The sequence below is a fragment of the Eriocheir sinensis genome, chromosome 30 (assembly GCF_024679095.1).
Source record: "Eriocheir sinensis breed Jianghai 21 chromosome 30, ASM2467909v1, whole genome shotgun sequence".
Lineage (NCBI taxonomy): Eukaryota > Metazoa > Arthropoda > Malacostraca > Decapoda > Varunidae > Eriocheir > Eriocheir sinensis.
Genome location: NC_066538.1, coordinates 2129932 through 2145024, shown reverse-complemented (window position 1 = coordinate 2145024; position 15093 = coordinate 2129932). Strand labels below are relative to the sequence as shown.

The following is a 15093-nucleotide window of genomic DNA, read 5'->3' as shown; positions in this document are numbered from 1 at the left end:
ACGAGGAGAAAGAAATCGACAAACAATAATCTTTCATAATCTACAAATAAAAAAGTGAAAAAAAAAAAACAGAATAGGAAGTAAAAGAATTAAAACTGAAGACGAAAAAAAAAAACAGGACTCACCGTGACCTCATCAACAAACAAACAAACAAAAACAAAACAAAAAACTACAAAAGCGAGGTGTGAGGTAAACAACGCATACAACAAAAACAACAACCGTAAACAACAACAGCAACAACAAGTATCATTGAGGGGGTTACTAGCTTATATATAAAAAAAATGTGGCTGGGGCAACGCACTCGAAAAAAAAAAAAAAAAAATAGGCGGGGTTAACTTAGCATCAATATCATCAATCATATATTCCTCAGCTGTTTGTTTAATTATATATAGTCACAAGCTTTAGATATTAGGCAGCTGTTGTCTCATAGAAGCATTGCAGCTCGACTGGCTTGGCTTAGTTTCACGGCTTGGCTTGCTACAGAGGGGCTAGGCTAAGGGGCTAGCTAGGTTGGCTTGGCTGGCTTGAAGGGTGGTATTGAAATGTGGCAAAAGGCTACCCAAGACTTTTATGAGATTTTTTTTTTTTTCTTATGATCATTTTTTTTTACATTTTTTTTATATATTTTATCTTTTTCACTTTATTATTTCTTGCTTTATTTTTTCATTATTATTTTATTTCTCTTTTTTTATATTATTTTTTTCTTTATTTTACATTTTTTATATATATATTTCATCGTTTCTGCTTTATTTTTTCATTATATTTTATTTTACATTATTTTACATTTTTTTTTACACTCATTTCTTTCACTATTTTTTCACTATATTTTTTTTACATTATTTTCTTCATTTTACATTTTTTAACATTTTCATTTTTTTCACTTTATTTTTTCATTGTATTTTTTTTTACATTAGTTTTCTTTCTTTTACATTTTCACTATCTTTTTACATAATTTATTCCACCACTCAAAGTCATGGGTAGCTTTTTTCCTTAGTACAGCAAGTTCCCTGATTATCATAGTTTTCATCCTTTCATCTCCTGGTTTTCTGACATCATTATTTTTCCCGCTGTTTGTCACGTCCGCCGAGACCCGAACCTCAGCCGGACAGAACAAGAGCGAAATCGTGAAGACTCGCCATGTTACGTTTGTTCCAGCTGAGGACGTGTTTTGGGCGTTTCCACAACACAGAGAGAAAAAAACAATAAACAAGAACCAGGAAATGAAAACCAAAAACCAAATGGAGACCTCGCTGTACTAACCTCTTTTCAATAACAACACAACCATCATTCAAACAGTAGTACATCTGATAGCAATTTAATATATATAGCCATTCATTTATTCACTGAGCTATTTCACTTATCATCATCATGGCCAATAAGAGAAGCATCTATGAGAGAGAGAGACAGACGGAGAAACAAGAAAGCAGAGAGAGAGAGAGAGAAGCAAGGGTGAGAGATAGAGAAGCAGGGAGACAGACTACTACCAAGCGTCTTATGAGCAGAAGCGAATACAACCACTTAGGATCTTACGAGGGCAATGCGGCTCAGAGGTCACTGCTGTGTCCCCCAATACACTGCAAAAAGTGGACAAAACAAAAAGTCATTAGAGGACGGGAACTGGACGCACGCCACCTTATTACCTTCTAGGAGATGCACAAACTTGCAGGCGGGTCTCACACACTGTCCGTACTTAAAATCGCGGCACACTTGAAGGGTGTCCAGTAACTGTGAACAAGAGAGACAGTAAGACGGCCTCATCCCCCTATGCTAGCTCTAAACTTTCCTTTTACTTCTTTGCTCCCTTCCTCTACCTCGATCTTTCTTGCGCTTCCTCTCCGTACCATTTTGAGAGGTCGTCTAACTGTGGAATAGAGGAAGAGAACAGCCTCATCCCCCTATGCTAGCCCTACTCTTTCCTTTTACTGCTATACTCCCTTCCTCTACCTCCTCGATCTTTCTTGCACTTCCTCTCATTACCATTTTGAGAGGTCGTCTAACTGTGGAATAGAGGAAGAGAACGGCCTCATCCCCCTACGCAAGCCCTACTCTTTCCTTTCACTGCTACACTCCCTTCCTCTACCTCCTCGATCTTTTTTGCATTTCCTCTCAGTACTATTGGGGTTAACTGTGAACAAGAGGGACAGAAAGACGGCCCATCCCCCTATGCTAGCCGTAAACATTCCCTTCCTCTAACTTCCTGTCCCTCGCTCTCTCACTCTCTACTATTTCAAGAGGTCGTTTAAATGTGAAAAAGAGAAGTAGGTCAGCCTCACCCTCCTTTCATGCTCCCTTGGCACTCTTCTCCTTTCTCCTCTCTCTCTCTTCTTCACATTGTCTATCTTCATCATTGCTCAAGTCTTCCATCAACAGCAGTATTTCCTCATCACTCCATCTAACTATCTATAACTCTGTTCTTCCTTCTATTCGCTTTTTTATTCCAAACTTTCTCCTCCTCCCAAATTCACTTGCACCAGTCTCCCATATCTCTCTCCTCCTCCTTCCCCTTCTATTCACCCTGCTCTCCCCTACCCCTCTCTCTCTCTCTGTCTCCTATCTATTCCTTCCAGTTATACAGAGGTTGATAGACGCTCTGGGTAACCTATATGAAGAAGTCTTGTCTATATATTTGTTACAGTGGCAAAACATAAGTCATAAGTTCCCTGGTTTGCATGGAGTGAGGTTGAGTCTGCCCTTAACTTTTTCTCTGTTTTATATTCCTATATTGACGGAGACTAATTTATGGGTTCTATTTGTCCTAGCTGTGTGTTGTTTGTGTTAGTTTTCATATATATTGATAGTGATAGATAGATAGATAGATGGATAGATAAATAGATAGACCCTTTCTTCTTCTACTTCCTCCTCCTCCTCCTCCTCCTACCTCTTGGACTCAGCAGTTCCTAATACTGTTTCTTTTGAGATGCTAAACTCCGCAGTCTTTGATCTCTCTCTCTCTCTCTCTCTCTCTCTCTCTCTCTCTCTCTCTAATTGGACTGACTACCTGAGGCCTCCACTCTATAAAATTTAGAATATTTATAACCCTAAGAAAAGACAGACAGAAAGATATTAAAATCCTCATTAGCTATCTTTTATCTTTTCTTTTCTTTCTTTTCTGACGGGTAAATTTCAAGAGACGTATCAACAAAATATATTAATGGAAAAGCAAAGAGGAAAAATTTTAGAGAGCTCAAGTGTGAATTTTGAAAGACGTCCAAATCGTAATCTATCATAAAGAAGTTACGGAGAAAGAAAAATTATATTGGAACTCGAGTGTCGCTCCTATTTACAAAAACTATATAAATCTCAGTTCTCTCTAAACTATATAAATCTGAATTCTCTCTAAACTATATAAATCTGAATTCTCTCTAAACTATATAAATCTTAATTCTCTTTAAACTATATAAATCCTAATTCTCTCTCAACTATATAAGTCTCAATTCTCTCTAAACTATATAAATTGCAGTTCTCCCAAAATAATATACATCAATTCTCTCAACTATATAAATCCTAATCCTCCCTAATCTATATAAATCTAAATTCTCTATATAAATCATGACCTTTTAAAACAATTCTAACCTAACGAGGAAAAACGACAAAAAAAAAACGAAACTAGGCCTAAAAAATCCTTAACCAAAACCAAAAACCTAAAATTAACACCATAACCAATACATTCAAAAGCCTAAACAATAATACCACAAATAGCAAGATTAATAAATAAACAATAAATAATACCAATCTAAAATCTATCCACCATTCTAGCTCACATTACTGACTGGCTGCTACACTAACTAAGGGAAGGGGAGTGAAGGGAAGGGAAGGGAGGTGAAGGGGAAACTGCTGCAGGGATAGAGCGTCCCGCCTTACGTGTACTGTGTAGAATGTGAATATACTTTGTCGATACTGCCTAATGCTAGCTTACAGGATGGGGCGGTTACCTATTGTCAAGGCTAAGGTAAGTATGGTATTAGGAAGAGGAGGAGGAGGAGGAGGAGGAGGAGGAAGAGTAGAAGTGGTAGGAGGTGAAGAACAAAAGGAGGAAGAGGAGGAGGAGGAGGAGGAGGAGGAGGAGGCTAGCCCAGTTTGCAATTATCTACCTAATGATAAGAGCTTAGGAATTTATTATGATTGCCACTGTAACATCTAAATATACTCCCTCTGTTGCACTACACACACACACACACACACACATATAATCTTACCCTCTCCCCACTTCCACACACACCCACACCCTAGCCCCCTTCCCTTCCCTTTCCCTTCCCTTCCCTTCCTCTTCCTTACCCCCACCCAGGCCCACACTAAGACCTTCCCTATCAACTACATCAACACTAATAATAGCAAAAAAACACCATATCGGGGAGAGAAAGGACATGTACATAATATTATAAAGCACTGTGGATGTTCTCCCTGAAGGCTTACTGCTTGCTCTCGGCGCCGCACATCCTCACACCTGTTTAATCAGAGCTCGTTAGTCAAGGTACTCGGGAACCCAGATTTGCTCTACACGGAGGAGAGGCGAAAGACGAGTAGAGGAGATTTCTTTGACGATGATAACAATAGCGGATTTGGATAACGGAGATTTAGGCAAGGTTGACGGATGGAAGATTGTGTTTTGATCTAATAATGGGTGTGTTTGTGTGAGAAATTCTTTGGTGTGTGTGTTATTTTTCTTTCTTTAATATGCCGAAGAGAGATTGAAGAATGGTAAAAGTAGTGAATTTGTAGAACAGTAAGATTAGGCAAGATTGATGGATAGAAGATTGTGTGTTTTGATACTATGATAAGTTTGTGTGTGGGTGAAATTTTTACGTTTTTTTTTTTTTTCTTTTTCTTCATCGTATTTTTTGTTACAGTGAAGATCGGGATATAGGTGACAATCATAGCAGTGGATTTGTGCAAAGGCAAAAAGTTGTGATTTGATGCAATAATAAGTTTGTTTGTGTGTGAAATGCTTATAGATATGGCATTTTTTCTTCTTTCTCTATATAGTACAGAGACTGACCAAAGGACGAAAACAATAGCGAATTTAAACAACAGTAGACCCTTGTGACTTGATCTGATAAATTTGTTCTGGTGTGAAATTCTTATATGTTTTTTTTTCTTTTATTACTGAAGATGGACTGAAAGCAAAACAAGACAAAAAAAATATAAATAAACACTAATACTGATCTGAAAGCTGATTTGAACTTAATGTAACCTCCCAATTAGATAAGTTAGGAAAACTCTCCTCCACTTCTTCCGTCTTCTCCGCCTTCTCTTCCTCCTCCTCCTCCTCAACAGTGTGGCCAGGTCAAGCAGGGACTAGGGCATCTTGGGTCATTCGAGGTCACTAATGGGTCACACTTGGCAACAGTTGTTCTCGTAAATCTCATAAATAAAAAAATATATAACTCGTAAAACCCTTTCTTAAAACTCTCGTAAAATTCTCCCTAAGAATAATTCAAAAGTGCGTCACATAAACTCATGCAACAATAAATGCAAGAATCGCGGAAAATGTGGAGGACTCGCTCGTAAAAAAATATAAAAAGTAAATAAAGAATGGGGGGAATTTTTTTAACATTTCCGACGGAGTTACGAACACGTCTGGAATGTGGTGTGGCTGTCGAGGCGCGGCTGGAAATTAGGACAAGAACCGACCTTTATTTTTATTTTCATTTTGGGTTCTTTATTTTTTTTATCTATTATTTATTTTATTTTATTGCATTTTATTTTTATGCTATTTTTCATTTTATTTTATTTCTACATTATTTTTTGTTTTATTTTATTTTTATTTTATTTTATTTTTCATAACATTAATACATTTTTTTTCTTTGTTTTTGTGACTATCGGAAATTTGTGTGCAATGATTCTGGGGTTAACTTTCATATAATCCAATTTTATCATTATTATTATTATTATTATTATTATTATTATTATTATTATTATTATTATTATTATTACTATTCTTCTTTTCTATGTTATTCTTATCATCATTATCATTACTAACTCCATTCAACCACCAACTAACATTTTCTGCCTCTTACAAACATTAATTTTTCCATGACCTCATTTTCCAGTGCATGACCTTTCTATTCAACCCTAGACCTTGACCTTTTGACCCTTGTTTTGACCTGACCACACGGAGAGAAAGCAAATCCTGGCCCCCTTAAGCCTACCATACCCCCAAAACCTCCTAATTTTAAGGGAGGGGGAATGGATGGGGTTGAATGAAGGGAGGAAGGGAGAAGAGGGAAGGGAAGGGGTAATGGAAGGGGAGGGGGAATAAGGTAAGGGAAGGGATGGGAGGAGGAAAGAGGGAGGGTGAGGAAGGGGAAGGGATGGGATGGGGTGGAGGAAGGGAATTAGGGTAAGGGAAGGAATGGGATAGGGAAGGGAAGGGAAGGGGAATAAGGTAAGAGAAGGGATGGGGAGGAAAGGGAAGGGATGTGATGGGGTGGATGAAGGGAATTAAGGGAAGGGAAGGGATGGGATAGGGAAGGGAAGGGAAGGGGTAATGGGAGGAGGAAGGGAATTAAGGCAAGGGAAGGGGTGGGATAGGGAAGGGAAGGGAGGGGGAGGAGTGTATGATAGGCAGAAGTATTATCTATCTATCTATCTATCTGTCTGTCTATATATCTATCTATCTATAAGTATACAATATTTCCAGATAGACAAATAGATAAATAGATATAACTCTTTAGATAAATAGATGTAGATAGGCAATTTTTCTACCCACTCAACCCCCTTCTTCTTCAACTTCCCATCAACCTCAACCCCTTCAACCTCCCTCCCTTCATCCATACTCATGACACACAAAACTATGGACTTGGGTTGAGGAGGCTTATGGTTGTATAGTTAACACACACACACACACACACACACACACACACACACACACACAACACACACACACCTATTGGGGATATACATAAATAGTCACCTTACATCACTATACTAGGAGCTATACGATACTTTACATGCACATAAATAATAATAATAATAATAGTAATAATAATAATATGTGTGTGCGTGCTTGACCTGTATTGCGGCATCTCGGGTTTTTTTTTCAGTTCACGACGAGAAAAACTTTAAAATAATCACTCGTTCGTCCTTCGTCTTTTTGGAAATGCGGAGAAATAAAAGACTTATAGGTTACTTAATAATACTATGGAGGCTATATATAACTTCACCATCTCTATGTATCTCTTGTTAATAGCAAGGAGAGCAGCAAAAAGATAAAAAAATAAAGAAAATACTAAAAAATAACAAAGAAATATATGTATGATCTCAATAATATGACCTCAATGACCTAGGAAGAAAGTGAGAGGATATTAGGGAAGGGAAGGGAGGAGTAGATGATAGGTAGGGAAGGGAAAGGAAGGGATGAGAGAAGGGGGAGGGGTATGTGGTGGGTAGGGAAGGGAAGGGAAGGGAAGGGAAAGGAAAGGAAGGGAAATGAAGAGATGAGAGAAGAGGAGGAGTAAATAGTGGGTAGGGAAGGGAAGGGAACGGAAAGGAAAGGAAAGGAAGGGAAGGGATAGGGATGAGGGAAGGGAAGGGATATGATGGGTAAAAGCCTTGTCTATCTATCATAATCTATCTATCTTTATCTACCAATGAGAAATAATAGTTTTTGTTTAATATCTTTCTCTTGACTCGACATAACTGACTGGCCTCCTAATATTTCTTTTCCTTATCTTCTTATCTTTCTCTATCTTCCTACACTTCTATCTATCATTTCTTTATTTTTTTTTTTTTTTGTGTGTGTGTGTGTTTAAGTGCATATGCAAGGATGTGGTGGTGATGGTGGTGGTGGTGATGATGGTGATGGTGGTGGTGATGGTGGTGGTGTCTCGGAGCATCTGACGTGAGGGTGGTGATATTGATTTCCTGATTGGGGTTGCTAGTCTAGGTCACCACCACCACCACCACCGTCACCACCACCACCACCACCATTGCTATCCCTTACTGTCCGCTCTTACTCTCATCTCCTCTAACCTGTGTGTGCTATTTGTGATTTTGATAAACAATAAGAAAAGAATTGAACGTAATATATAGAAGAAAAAAAATATATATACAAATGAAATGAAAAAACGTATTACAAAAAGTATGACTCTATGATCTATAAGTGTAGGGAAGGGATGGGATGGGATGAGGATAGGAGGAGAGTGAGGAAGGGGGAGGGGGGGAAGGGGTAGGATAGGGGTGGGAAAGATAGATAGATTAAGAGATATACAGAATTTTCTAGAGATACAGAACTTTTTAGATAGATAAGCATATAGACATTTTTTTTTCAGATATCTCCCTAACTTGATGCCGAAAACTGGTTAGCTGTTTGAGGACTCGGCGATTAGAAACAAAAGTGAAGTGCTTGCGTATCTTGTTCAGAGAAATCTAAAACACGTAATTCCAACACACACACACACACACACACACACACACGCAAATGGAAGAAGTAGATAATGAGGAGTTACTATTAAGGGAAGGAAGAAACACCAGCAACACACGAGGACACAGTAAAAAATTGAGGAAAGGAAGATGCTTGAGAGACATAAAGAAATATAGCTTCCTGCAAAGAAATATAGAGGTTTGGAACAGACTAAGTGAGGATGTAGTATCGGCGAAGAGTGTGCAAATCTTTAAGGAGAAGTTGGACAAATACAGATACGGAGACGGGACCACACAAGCATAAGCCCAGGCCCTGTAAAACTGTAACTAGGTAAATACACACAGACACACACACACAGACAAAAACACACACAACCAACACCTGAACAGACTAAGCAATTAACCAACAAGATACACACACACACACACAGACAAAAACACACACAACCAACACCTGAACAGACTAAGCAATTAACCAAAAAGATACACACACACACACAGACAAAAACACACACAACCAACACCTGAACAGACTAAGCAATTAACCAACAAGATACACACACACACACACAGACAAAAACACACACAACCAACACCTGAACAGACTAAGCAATTAACCAAAAAGATACACACACACACACACACACACACACACACCTCACACACGCACACACACGCATTGACCACCAGGAAGCGATCAACACCCTAATTACGAGCATAATGACGCCTCTGCCTTGACATGCTAATTAGTAATCCGTTTGCCGTGTGACGGATTCGCCGACGCGCCGACAGACAGACACATCAAATGACATCCGAGTTTGTCATTTGATTAAGGTGTCAAGTCGAGGGAAAATACACCCGTTTGTTTTGGGGGATTTTTTTGGTTTTTCTTCCCTTTTTTTGTCTGTTTGAGAAGTGAAAAATTGCGGAGTCGTGAAGAAAACGTAACTGATTGACTGACTGAAGAAAACTAACTAAACTCTCTCTCTCTCTCTCTCTCATTTTTAATTTCTCTCAACCATACATAACGACCAACCTCTTTAGCCACACAACCATAAACTCAGGTCAACCGTATTTAACCACCACCAAAATGAGAAAAAAACCTAACCAAACCTCACCTAACACACAAACACACAACCTCCGCAAGACATTCTAACCTAACACACACACACACAACCCAAGACAACCTAACCTAACCAAACACAACCGTAACCAAACAAGGGAAGAAAAAATGACAGCACCAACACACACACACACACACACACATAGCCAAAGGTAAAAACATTGACCACAAGCCCCCTCCCTGGCAGCAAGAATCTTTTTATAACTTATAGGAAAGATCAATGAAGGAGGGGAGGGAGAGGAGGAGTGAGGAAAGGAAAAAAGGAAGGGCAGGAGGGCGGGAAGGGAAGGAGGGAAGGAAAGGAGGGAAGGCAGGGCAGCAGTGAGGGAAGGAAGAGAGAGGAGGGAAGGGAAGGGAAAGGAAGAGGAGGAAAATTAAAAGTAAATGGAAGAAGAAGGAAGGGAAAGGAAGGGAAAGAAATGGAATAGAAGAGCTAATATGTCTTAAAAGTTAGCCATACACAAACAGACATCATGACAGCAAAAGAGAGAGAGAGAGAAAGAGGGAGACGGAAAGAGAGACAGAGAGAGAGAAGGAAAGAAGGAAGGAAGGAGGAATCAGGAGAGAAAACGCTGCCTCACCACCACCACCACCACCATCACCACCACCACCGCGCCATTAAATCTGATTAAAACTCCGCTGGTCCAAAAGAAATTCATAATTACCCGGAGAATGTAATTACAGCCATAATGAACAAGCCGGAGGAACACAGGGAGAGGTTATGTCAGCAGGGAGAACAAGGGAGAGGGAGGAAGGGAGAACAGGGAGGAAGGGAAGAAGGGAAAAGAAGAGAGGAAGAAGAATAAAAGGAAGAGAGAGATTAGGAAGGAAGGAGAAAACAGGAAGTTGAGGAGGATGGAGAGAAAGAAGGTGAAGGAAGAGATAAAAAAAAGGGAGAAAGAAAGGAAGATGAGAAGGAAGAGAATAATAAAACAAAGAAGGAGAAAGATGAATAAAGAAAAAGGGAAGATAAAGAAGAAGAAGAAGAAGAAGGAAATTGAAAAAAACAGTGAATGGAAGAAGAAACAGGTAAGAGAGAGGAAGAAGAAGGAGGAGGAGGAGAAGGAGAGGAGGAGGAGGAGGAGGAGGGAGAGAGGGTCCAGGTAGAATATAATTAAGAAGAAAGGAAAGAGAAGGAAAAGGTTAGAGGTGAAGGAGAGAGAGAGAGAGAGAGAGAGAGAGAGAGAGAGAGAGAGAGAGAGAGAGAGAGAGAGAGAGAGAGAGAGAGAGAGAGAGAGAGAGAGAGAGAGAGAGAGAGAGAGAGAGAGAGAGAGAGAGAGAGAGAGAGAGAGAGAGAGAGAGAGAGAGAGAGAGAGAGAGAGAGAGAGAGAGAGAAGAAAAAAAAATTGAAAGGGGAGAAGAGAAAAGCAAAAAATGTAACAAAAGAAGGAAAAAAGGAAGGAAATAAAAGAAAGAGGAAAAAAGGCGAAAAAAAAAGTAAGATAAAAAGAGGAAGAGGAAAAAAAAGGGAAGAGGAGAAAAAGGAAGAGGAAAAAAAAGGAAGAAAAAAATGAAGAGGAGGAAAAAGAGGAAGAGGAAAAAGGAAGAGCAAAACAAAGGAAGAGGAAGAAAAGGAAAAGGAAAAAAAGGAATAAAGAAAAATAGGAAGGAAAAAGGAAGAAGAAAAAGAGGAAAAAAGAGGAAGAGGAAAAAGAGGAAGAAGAGGAAAAAAATCTGCAAATCTTCTCTTCATAAAAATGCTGAGAACAGGAAGAAGTAAATCAAGGAGTCAGCAGTGTGCTTCATCAGGCCCTCCTCCTCCTCCTCCTCCTCCTCCTCCTCCTCTTCTTCCTCCTCCTCCTCTTCCTCTTCCTGATTTTGCAGATGAAGGTGAAACAAATGACAGGAGGAGAGAGAGAGAGAGAGAGAGAGAGAGAGAGAGAGAGAGAGAGAGAGAGAGAGAAAAAAAAAATCAAAAGGTAAGGTTAATTCAGGTAAGGCTTAGGAAGGGAGGGCGTGAAGGGAAGAAAAAATAAAATAAAATAAATAAAGAGTAAAAAAAACTCCCCTGAGGTAAGAATAGGTAAGTCTTAGGCAGGGAGGGAGGGAGGGCGGGTAACATTAAGGCAAGATCAAGGGGCCGCCACACACTGGGTCGTGGGTAAAAGGCAATGACGGATCGGTGATGATATTTGGCCTGGCCCGGCGGAGGTCAGTTTGGTCAGGTCGGCAAATGTTTGGGGGACATGACCTCGTGGGTGATTGGTTAGGGAGAAGAAAGGAGAGGTGGAGGAAGGAGGAGGAGGAGGAGGAGGAGATGAAGGTAGAAGAGAAATGGAGGGAGATGAAGAATATAGAGGGAAGGAGAGGAGGAGAGAAACGGAGGAAAGGAAAAGAAGAAAGAGGGGAGGAGAGGAGGAAAGAAAAGAAGGAAAGGAAAAGAAGAAAAAAGAAGAGGTGGAGGAAGAAGGAAGAGGTGAAGGTAGAAGAGAAATGGAGGGAGATGAAGAATATAGAGGGAAGGAGAGGAGGAGAGAAACGGAGGAAAGGAAAAGAAGAAAAAAGAAGAGGTGGAGGAAGAAGGAAGAGGAGGAGGAGGAGATGAAGGTAGAAGAGAAAGGGAGGGAGATGAGGGATAAAGAGGGAAGGAGAGGAGGAAAGGAGAGGGGAGACACAGAGAAAAGAAGAGGAGGAAAGGAAAAGAAGAGAGGAAATGGAAAGAAAAAGAGAAAAGTTGAGGAAAGAAGGAGGAGGAGGAGGAGGGGAAGAAGATAGAAGAGAAATGGAGGGATAATGAGGGAAGGAGAGGAAAGAAGAGGAAGGAAGGAAAAGAAGAAAGAGCAACTGGAAAGAAAAAGAGGAAGGTTGAGGAAAGGAGAGGAGGAAGAAGAGGGTGAAGGAAGGAAATGGAGATGAAAGAAAAGAAAAAAGAGGAAAGAAGCAGGAAGAGGGACCAAAAAGGAGAGGGAAGAAAAAAAGATGAGGAAGGAGAGGATGAAAAAGAAGAAAAAAAGGAAAGGAATATTTAGGACAGAAAACAAATACCCCCAAAAAACTAACTAAATAAACAAACAACTTCGACCAGAGAGAAAGAGAGAGAGTGAGAGTTAAAACAAAAGAAAATCAGACCAAATAAACAGGTACCCATAATTTACCTCTATTCACCTGAGAAACGACAATTTTTAACGAGCCCAAGTAGCCACAAACGGACAAAAAACATTATATACTCATTCACTCACCAATTAAAGAGATAAAACAAAATAAAATCAGACCACATAAACAGGTACGCATAATTTACCTTCACTCACCTGAGAAATGACAATTTTTAACGAGCCCGGGTAGCCACAAACGGACAAAAAACATTATATACTCATTCACTCACCAATTAAAGAGAGATAAAGCAAAAGAAAATCAGACTATAGAAACAGGTACCCAAAATTTACCTTCATTCACCTGAGAAACGACAATTTTTAACGAGCCCAGGCAGCCATGGAGACAAAAAACACTACACTCATTCACTCACCAATTAAAGAGAGATAAAACAAAATAAAATCAGACCACATAAACAGGTACCCATAATTTACCTCCATTCACCTGAGAAACGACAATTTTTAACGAGCCCAGGTAGCCACAAACGGACGAAAAACATTATATACTCATTCACTCACCAATTAAAGAGAGATAAAACAAAAGAAAATCAGACCACATAAACAGGTACCCAAAATTTACCTCCATTCACCTGAGAAACGACAATTTTTAACGAGCCCAAGTAGCCACAAACAGACAAAAAACATTATATACTCATTCACTCACCAATTAAAGAGAGATAAAACAAAAGAAAATCAGACCATAGAAAAAGGTATGCATAATTTGCCTTCATTCACCTGAGAAACGACAATTTTTAACAAGCCCAGGTAGCCACAAACGGACAAAAAACATTATATACTCATTCACTCACCAATTAAAGAGAGATAAAACAAAAGAAAATCAGACCAAATAAACAGGTACCCATAATTTACCTTCATTCACCTGAGAAACGACAATTTTTAACGAGCCCAGGTAGCCACAAACGGACGAAAAACATTACACTCATTCACACACCCATTAAAAAAACACGTAAATAAATAAATAATGATAATAGCAATAATAATAATAAAGGTAATTGATCTGTGTATAAAGGAACCAGTTAATTTAATAGGAGAAGTGAACCGGCCTCTTGCAGACTCCTTACGTTCTTATGTTCTTATGTTCACAGGATATAATATTAACCCGGTAGCAACAGGGATCATGTTTTTTAATGGTCCCCCTAAGCGAGAAAAATGAGAAAAAATCATCACTCACACAAACCATTTCATAATATATATCGAAGCATTTGTGATCAGTTTATGTATCATCTATTTTGGGGGGTTTAAATCACGGCACAAATTTGGCCTGTTGCTGCTACATGGTAAAGCCACAAATTTGGCCCGTCACTGCTACACGGTAAAGCCACAAATTTGGCCCGTCACTGCTACACGGTAAAGCCACAAATTTGGCCTGTTGCTGCTACATGGTAAAGCCACAAATTTGGCCTGTTGCTGCTACATGGTAAAGCCACAAATTTGCTACATGGTAAAGCCACAAATTTGGCCTGTGTCGCTACATGGTAAAGCCACAAATTTTAAAGCCACAAATTTGGCCTGTCAATACACGGTAAAGCCACAAATTTGGCCCGTCACTGCTACACGGTAAAGCCACAAATTTGGCCCGTCGCTGCTACACGGTAAAGCCACAAATTTGGCCTGTCGTTGCTACACGGTAGAGCCACAAATTTGGCCTGTCGCTGCTACATGGTAAAGCCACAAATTTGGCCCGTCGCTGTTACCGGGTTAATGATAGCTATGAGATAATGATAATAATAATAATAATAATAATAATAATAACCTACCTATCAAACATAATGGAGAGTGACTTAGTTCTGTAATAATAGTAATAATAATAATAATGACAGTAATGCCACAATACAGGTCACACACACACACACGAACACACACATAAATATATATAGAATCAACATTGGGGAGGTTCACACTACTTCCTCCTCCTCCTCCTCCTCCTCCTCTTCTCTTCCTCCTCCACACTACTCACACTACCCACCTCATACTTACCCTCAACCTCACTCTTAAGCTCTGTGGAAAAGGGGGGGTAGAAAGGGGGGGGGGCAGCAATGATTAAAAAAAAAGAAAAAAAAAAGCTGGGGTCATGGAGGGAGGTCAGAGGAGGTAAAAAAAAAAAAAAATAAATAACAACACACGTAAGAAAGCGACAATCAGCTCAAACATGTTAGGACGTGTTTGAGGGACGCGGCAGAAGCAACATCGCGTCATCTATGGAAGCCAAAAAAAAAATAAGCGTAATGAAGCGGAGGTGGAGGAGGTGGAGGTGAGGTAAGGGGAGGTGGAGGTGCGTTGTTAGGTTAAGGCAACACAAAAATAAAAAAAACAAAGAAAACAAAAGCAATATCGCGTTCTTTGTCTCAGGGGTATGGGAAGGCAGCGCTGCGTGTGTGTGCGTGTGTGTGTTAGTACGGCAGGCAGACAGACAGACACAGGCCGGGAAGCTTCAACTCGGGTCTTTACAGCGGCACAGACAAAGCTTAGGAGGTAGAGACACAAATCTTGTACCACAGC

The 15093-nt window shown here is 39.7% G+C and overlaps 2 long non-coding RNA genes across 2 annotated transcripts; one reads left to right on the top strand and one right to left on the bottom strand.

The window, feature by feature from the left end:
• The first annotated feature begins 1715 nt into the window (after positions 1-1715).
• LOC127005437 (uncharacterized) lies at positions 1716-3606 on the top strand. Its single transcript, XR_007758525.1, has 2 exons — positions 1716-1852; positions 1989-3606. It is a non-coding gene; the product is annotated as an uncharacterized LOC127005437 (long non-coding RNA).
• Positions 3607-12477: 8871 nt separating this feature from the next.
• LOC127005438 (uncharacterized) lies at positions 12478-14016 on the bottom strand. The gene is made up of 3 exons (XR_007758526.1): positions 13454-14016; positions 12733-13163; positions 12478-12589 (listed from the first exon to the last, which is right to left on the bottom strand). It is a non-coding gene; the product is annotated as an uncharacterized LOC127005438 (long non-coding RNA).
• Between the last annotated feature and the right edge of the window lie 1077 nt (positions 14017-15093).